The following is an 8,081-nucleotide window of genomic DNA, read 5'->3' as shown; positions in this document are numbered from 1 at the left end:
CTTCGAGAGAGGCAACTTCCGCCGCTTCTTTAGTCCTCCTCGCAGACTAAACTCAACTCAACTCAACTAAACAAGTCACAAAATCAGAAGAATGTTTCTTTCTTTCTTGGCGTCTTGTTAGATTCCCAAAGTTGCGCTCAGTGAAAAAAACATTTTTGGATGACTGAACTCGCAAACTATTCTCCCCCACTTTGGCCACGCCTTTGACTCCTCCCACTTCTCCAGCAGGAGGAGGGACATGAACAATGCACTTTGGCCACGCCTTTGACTCCTCCCACTTCTCCAGCAGGAGGAGGGACATGAACAATGCACTTTGGCCACGCCTTTGACTCCTCCCACTTCTCCAGCAGGAGGAGGGACATGAACCCCCCCCCCCCCCTGTTTGTTTTATGAACAATAAATAATAACTTCATCCCCCCTTCACACCTTGTTTATGTTCAATGATTTTAATACTTTTTATAACAGACTTGACTTGAACTTAATGCATGTTTAAGAATAATATTCATAATAATAATAATAATATCAATAATAATAATTGTGACTTGTAAGCAGATATCATCATCTGCATCAACAATATCATTCACTGCCTGGATTTGAACAATAATAATAATAATAATAATAATAATAATAATAATATTGATAATATGGTAAAAATAATATTGATCATAATATTAATAGTAATAATATTGATAATAATAGTAAAATGATATTGATGATAATAATAATAATAATAATTATAATAATAATAATAATAATAATTATTATTATATTGATAATAATAGTACAAATAATATTTATAATAATATAAAAAATAATATTGATAATAATAGTAAAAATAATATTGATCATAATATTAATAGTAATAATATCGATAATAATAGTAAAATGATATTGATGATAATAATAATAATGATAGTAATAATAATAATAATGATAGTAATAATAATATTAATTATTATTATTATTATTATATTGATAATAATAGTAAAAATAATATTGATAATAATAATAATAATAAAAATAATAGTAATAATATTGATAATAATAGTAAAAATAATATTGATAATAATAATCTTGCTAATAATGGTAAAAATAATATTGATAATAATAATAATAATTAGAGATGTCCGATAATATCGGCCGGCCGATATCATTGGCCGATAAATGCTTTAAAATGTAATATCGGAAATTATCGGTATCGGTTTCAAATAGTAAAAATAATTACTTTTTAAAACGCCGCTGTACGGAGCGGTACATATCCGGTAAAACACGGACGTAGGTGACAGTCAGCAGCACCCTCACCCTCCCCTCTCCCACACACAACACAGCGGTACATATCCGGTAAAACACGGACAGTCAGCAGCACCCTCACCCTCCCCTCTCCCACACACAACACAGCGGTACATATCGGGTAAAACACGGACAGTCAGCAGCACCCTCACCCTCCCCTCTCCCACACACAACACAGGAGTTGACGACTGCAGCATGAGAGCTTTACTGGCAACGCTTGATGACCTCATCAAACCGCCGCGAGCGGAGCATAACAACAACAAGAGTGTGTTGTTGCCGGTGCTGTAGCCGTGGCTAACATGACTGACTAACGACACCATGGCTATGGTTTGGGATTATTTTAAAGTGTGTCTAAAAACTGGCAATTTGCAATGACTGCAAAAAGTTGGTTATGCGAGGAGGAACCAAGATGTCTTCCTTTAATACCAGCAATTTGATCTACCACCTCTTCAAGAATCATAAGGAGATACACCATCAATACAAGCGGAAGATGGTTGAAAAGCAAATACCGAAAAAAAATAGTAGCACACAGTTGTTGCTTAAAGACTCCGCCGAGAAAAAGCCAAAATACAACAAAAATCACCCCTAGGCAAAAGCTCACGTTGTGGTCAGTGACAATGCACGCACTATGGCAAAAGCTACGGTGGAGTTTGGTGTGACTAGTCTGCCATGCATGGTGGAGTTTGGTGTGACTAGTCTGCCATGCATGGTGGAGTTTGGTGTGGCTAGTCTGCCATGCATGGTGGAGTTTGGTGTGACTAGTCTGCCATGTATGGTGGAGTTTGGTGTGGCTAGTCTGCCATGCATGGTGGAGTTTGGTGTGACTAGTCTGCCATGCATGGTGGAGTTTGGTGTGACTAGTCTGCCATGCATGGTGGAGTTTGGTGTGACTAGTCTGCCATGCATGGTGGAGTTTGGTGTGACTAGTCTGCCATGCATGGTGGAGTTTGGTGTGACTAGTCTGCCATGCATGGTGGAGTTTGGTGTGGCTAGTCTGCCATGCATGGTGGAGTTTGGTGTGACTAGTCTGCCATGCATGGTGGAGTTTGGTGTGACTAGTCTGCCATGCATGGTGGAGTTTGGTGTGGCTAGTCTGCCATGCATGGTGGAGTTTGGTGTGACTAGTCTGCCATGCATGGTGGAGTTTGGTGTGACTAGTCTGCCATGCATGGTGGAGTTTGGTGTGACTAGTCTGCCATGCATGGTGGAGTTTGGTGTGACTAGTCTGCCATGCATGGTGGAGTTTGGTGTGACTAGTCTGCCATGCATGGTGGAGTTTGGTGTGGCTAGTCTGCCATGCATGGTGGAGTTTGGTTGTGACTAGTCTGCCATGCATGGTGGAGTTTGGTGTGACTAGTCTGCCATGCATGGTGGAGTTTGGTGTGACTAGTCTGCCATGCATGGTGGAGTTTGGTGTGACTAGTCTGCCATGCATGGTGGAGTTTGGTGTGACTAGTCTGCCATGCATGGTGGAGTTTGGTGTGGCTAGTCTGCCATGTATGGTGGAGTTTGGTGTGGCTAGTCTGCCATGCATGGTGGAGTTTGGTGTGACTAGTCTGCCATGCATGGTGGAGTTTGGTGTGACTAGTCTGCCATGCATGGTGGAGTTTGGTGTGACTAGTCTGCCATGCATGGTGGAGTTTGGTGTGACTAGTCTGCCATGCATGGTGGAGTTTGGTGTGGCTAGTCTGCCATGCATGGTGGAGTTTGGTGTGACTAGTCTGCCATGCATGGTGGAGTTTGGTGTGACTAGTCTGCCATGCATGGCGCACACTTTGCAGCTTGCGGTGAACGGAGGTGGCCTGTCTCAACACAGCATTTCAGAAGACTGCTAGGCCACTTCAAGCACTCACCACTAGCTTGCAGAACATTTGTTACACTCATACAAATACCTTAGAGCAGGGCACTTTATCATTTCCTGTTATACAGTATACCAGACAGTCTTGCACTATGTTATTGTTGACTTTATTACTCTAGTATACTCTGGACTGTTATACAGTATACCAGACAGTCTTGCACTATGTTATTGTTGACTTTATTACTCTAGTATACTCTGGACTGTTATACAGTATACCAGACAGTCTTGCACTATGTTATTGTTGACTTTATTACTCTAGTATACTCTGGACTGTTATACAGTATACCAGGCAGTCTTGCACTATGTTATTGTGGACTTTATTACTCTAGTATACTCTGGACTGTTATACAGTATACCAGACAGTCTTGCACTATGTTATTGTTGACTTTATTACTCTAGTATACTCTGGACTGTTATACAGTATACCAGACAGTCTTGCACTATGTTATTGTTGACTTTATTACTCTAGTATACTCTGGACTGTTATACAGTATACCAGGCAGGCTTGCACTAAAGGAGGACTATGTTATTGTTGACTTTATTACTCTAGTATACTCTGGACTCAAGCTGTGTTCCTTCATTGTTTTTGTAGCTGTTGTTTTGAGGCATGTTTAAAAAAATAATGCACTTTGTGAAAGTCAAAGTATAGTATTTGTGGGTATCAGGATTATCTCAGGGAGAGCGTATCCCAAATTCCAAGCTACTGTTTTGAGGCATGTTGAAAAAAATAATGTACTTTGTGACGTCAATAATAAATATGGCAGTGCCATGTTGGCACTTTTTTCCATAACTTGAGTTGAAGTTGTTCTTTTATTTTGGAAAACCTTATTACTTTGTTTAATGCATCCAGCGGGGCATCACAACAAAATTAGGCATAATAATGTGTTAATTCCACGACTGTATATATCGGTATCGGTTGATATCGGAATCGGTAATTAAGAGCTGGACAATATCGGAATATCGGATATTGGCAAAAAAGCCATTATCGGACATCGCTAATAATAATATTGATAATAATATTAAAACAATATTGATAATAATAATAATAATAATATTGTTAATAATAGTAAAAATATTATTGATAATAATAATAATATTGATGATCATAATAATAAATACAATAATAATAATAATAATAATATTAATAATAATAATAATAAAAATTATAATAGTAAATAAAATATTGATAATAATAATAATTGTGACCGGTAAGCAGATATCATCATCTGCATCAACAATATGATTCACTGTGTGGAGTTTAATAATACTAATAATAATAATGATAATGATAACGATAATAAAAATAATAATAATAATAATAATATTGATAATAATAGTAAACATATTCTTGATAGTAATAATAATTGTGACCTATAAGCAGATATCATCATCTGCATCAACAATATTATTCACTGCATGTATTTTAATAATAATAATATTGATAATAATAGTAAAAAAATATTATTGATAATAATAAAAATAAAAATGATGATAATAATAGTAAAAATAATATTGATGATAATAATAATAATAATAATAATAATAATATTGATAATAATAGTAAAACAATATTGTTAGTAATAATAATAATATTGACAATAATAATACAAATACTACTACTACTACTACTACTAATAATAATAATAATAATAATAATAATAATAATAATACAAATTATAATAGTAAATAAATTATTGATAATAATAATAATTGTGACCGGTAAGCAGATATCATCATCTGCATCAACAATATAATTCACTGTGTGGATTTTAATAATAATAATAATAATAATGATAATGATAATGATAATGATAATGATAATGATAATGATAATGATAATTATAATGATAATGATAATGATAGTAATAACAATAATAATATTGATAATAATAGTAAAAATATTATTTATAATAATAATAATTGTGACCTATAAGCAGATATCATCATCTGCATCAAAAATATGAGTCACTGCGTGGATTTGAATAATAATAATATTAATAATATTGATAATAATAGTAAAAAATTATATTGATAATAATAATAATAATAATAATAATAATAATAATAATAATAATAATAATAATAGTAATAATAATAATAATAAGGATGATGATGATAATAACAGTAAAAATAATATTGATAATAATAACAATAATATTGATAATAATGGTAAAAATAATAATAATAATAATATCGATACTAATAGTAAAAATAATGTTGATAATAATAATAATAATATCGATAATAATAGTAAAAATAATATTGATAATAATAGCAAAAATAAAATGTATAATAATAATATTAATAATAATAATCCATCCATCCATCCATCTTCAACCGCTAATCCGGAATGGGGTCGCGGGGACTACAGCTCCAGCAGAGACCCCCAGACTTCCCTCTCCAGAGAAACATTAGCAACTTCCTCCTGGGGGATCCCAAGCGTTCCCAGGCCAGAGAGGAGATGTAATCCCCCCATCTGGTCCTTGGCCTGCCCCAGGGTCTCCTCCCAGTGGGACGTGCAACAAGGACCTCCCTAGGGAGACTCTGGTGAGGCATCCGCACGAGATGCCCGAACCACCTAAGCTGGTTTCTTTCCAAGCGAAGGAGCAGCGGCTCTACTCCGAGTCTCTCTCGGGCGACTGAACTTCTCACCCTATCTCTAAGGGAGATGCCAGCCACCCTTCTGAGGAAACTCATTTAGTCCGTTTGTATCCGCCATCTTATTTTTTTGGTTGTGACCCACACTTCATGACCATAGGTGAGAGTAGGAATGTAGATAGCTCGGTAGAGCGAGAGCTTTGCCTTCTGGCTCAGCTCTGGTTTGGTCACAACAGTGCGGCAGAGAGACTGCAATACTGCCCCAGCTGCTCCCATTCTCTGGCTGATTTCCTTCTCCATCTTTCCCTCACTCGTGAACAAGACCCTGAGATACTTAAACTTTTCCACCTGGGACAGAGTCTCATTCTCTACCTGGACTGTGCAAACCATCGGTTTCCTGCTGAGAACCATATTAGAACCTTAGATTTGGAGATGCTGATCCTCATTCCAGCCGCTAAACACTTGGCTGTGAACGATCCAGTGAGAGTTGAAGGTCACACACCAATGGTGACATCAGGACCACATCGTCTGCAAACAGCAGTGACACAACCTTTAGCCGTTTTGCCGTTGGCAAGTATGCATCCAAGCACACAGACACAACTTTCGCTTTGGTTGTACAGAGATTGGATGGCCCTCAGCAGGGTCCCCCTCACCCCTTACTCCCTCAGCACCTCCCACAGGATCTCCCTGGTGACCCGGTCATACGCCTTCTCCAAATCCACAAAGCACATGTAGACTGGATAGGCATACTCCCAGGCCTTCTCCAGGATTCCCGCAAGAGTAAACAGCTGGTCAGTTGTTCCACGACCAGGACGGAATCCACATTGCTCCTCTTGAATCTAAGGTACGACTATCGGCCGGACTTTCCTTTCCAGTACCTTGGCGTAAACTTTCCCAGGGAGGCTAAATAGTGTGATACCCCTGTAAGTAGCACACACCCTCTGGTTCCCCCTTTTGAATGGGGGAACCACAACCCAAGTCTGCCACTCCCTTGGCACTGTCCCAGACTTCCACACAATGTTGAAAATGGTAAATGGTAAATGGGTCGTACTTGTATAGCGCTTGTCTACCTTTTTAAGGAACTCAAAGCGCTTTGACACTATTTTCCACATTCACACATTCACACACTGATGGCGGGAGCTGCCATGCACGGCGCTAACCTAAAAGGCGTATCAACTAAGACAGCCCCTCAACACCCAGACCCTGCAGCATTTTCAACCCCCAGAGCTTTGCCACTGTGGAGTTGTCTAACTACCTCAGTGACTTCACTCCGAGAGATCGACGTCAATCTCCCATCATCCTCAGGCTCCGCTCCTGTCAGGGAGGGTGTGTCTGATGTAGTTGGGTTCAGGAGTTCCTCAAAGTGCTCTTTCCAACTCCCTACAACTTTCTCACTTGAAGTCAGCAGAGTCCCATCCTTGCTGTACACAGCTTGGATGGTTCCCTGCTTACCCCTCCTGAGGTGCCGTATGATCTTCCAGAACAGCTTTGGTGCCGCCCAAAAGTCCCTCTCCATGGATTCCCCGAACTGCTCCCACACCCTCTGCTTAACCTCGTCCACGGCAATGGCCGCTGCTCTTCGGAGTCCCCTGGGATAACATACCCCGGTAGGACTCCTTCTTCAGTCGGACGGCTTCCTTGGCCACTGCTGTCCACCAGGGTGTTTGAGGGTTACCGCCCCTTGAGGCACCTAAGACCTTCTGGCCACAGCTCGCAGCTGCAGCTTTAGCAATAGAAGCTTTGAACATTGCCCATTCCTGTTCAATGTCCCCAACCTCCACAGGGATGTCAGAGAAGTCCTGCCGGAGGTGGGAGTTAAAGAGTGTCCGGACAGAGGACTCCTCCAAACGTTCCCAGTTCACCCGCACTACACACTTGGGTTTGCCAGGTCTGTCCAGAGGTTTCCCCCACCATCTGACCCAACTCACCACTAGATGGTGATCAGTTGTCAGTTCAACCCCTCTCTTCACCCGAGTGTTCAAAACATACGGCCTCAGATCAGCTGATATGATTACAAAATCGATCATTGATCTTTGGCCTAGGGTGCTCTGGTACCAGGTACACCTATGAGCATCCTTATGTTTGAACATGGTGTTTGTTATCGCAAGTCCCTGCATTACCATTGCAGTGAAAGGTGAGGCGTGGAAGTGTGCAGGACATTTCCTCAAGCTTGCAAGCCAACCTTTGAGTGGTGGGAGTGAACAATGCTCAGACTGGTCCTAACTTCCTGCTGAAACACAAAACCAGGAGTGGACATTGAAGACCAGCGGATGTTTTGTTTATGTTTATGTAAACATGTTTATGGTAAACATTGAAGTCCAGCGGATGTTTTGTT

The 8,081-nt window shown here is 39.5% G+C and overlaps 1 protein-coding gene across 2 annotated transcripts in view; it reads right to left on the bottom strand.

Annotated features, from left to right (window-relative positions):
• boc (BOC cell adhesion associated, oncogene regulated) overlaps positions 1-223 on the bottom strand; it is a 59,658-nt gene extending 59,435 nt beyond the window's left edge. The window contains exon 1 of one of the 2 annotated variants that reach the window (XM_062021867.1): positions 1-223. This exon is cut by the window's left edge and continues 33 nt beyond it. The gene's annotated coding sequence lies outside the window, so the exon portion shown is untranslated. The other variant, XM_062021866.1, reaches the window with a different exon arrangement.
• Positions 224-8,081: the final 7,858 nt, after the last annotated feature.

The sequence above is a fragment of the Entelurus aequoreus genome, linkage group LG15, assembly GCF_033978785.1.
Source record: "Entelurus aequoreus isolate RoL-2023_Sb linkage group LG15, RoL_Eaeq_v1.1, whole genome shotgun sequence".
NCBI lineage: Eukaryota > Metazoa > Chordata > Actinopteri > Syngnathiformes > Syngnathidae > Entelurus > Entelurus aequoreus.
This window is presented reverse-complemented; position numbering and strand designations above follow the sequence as displayed.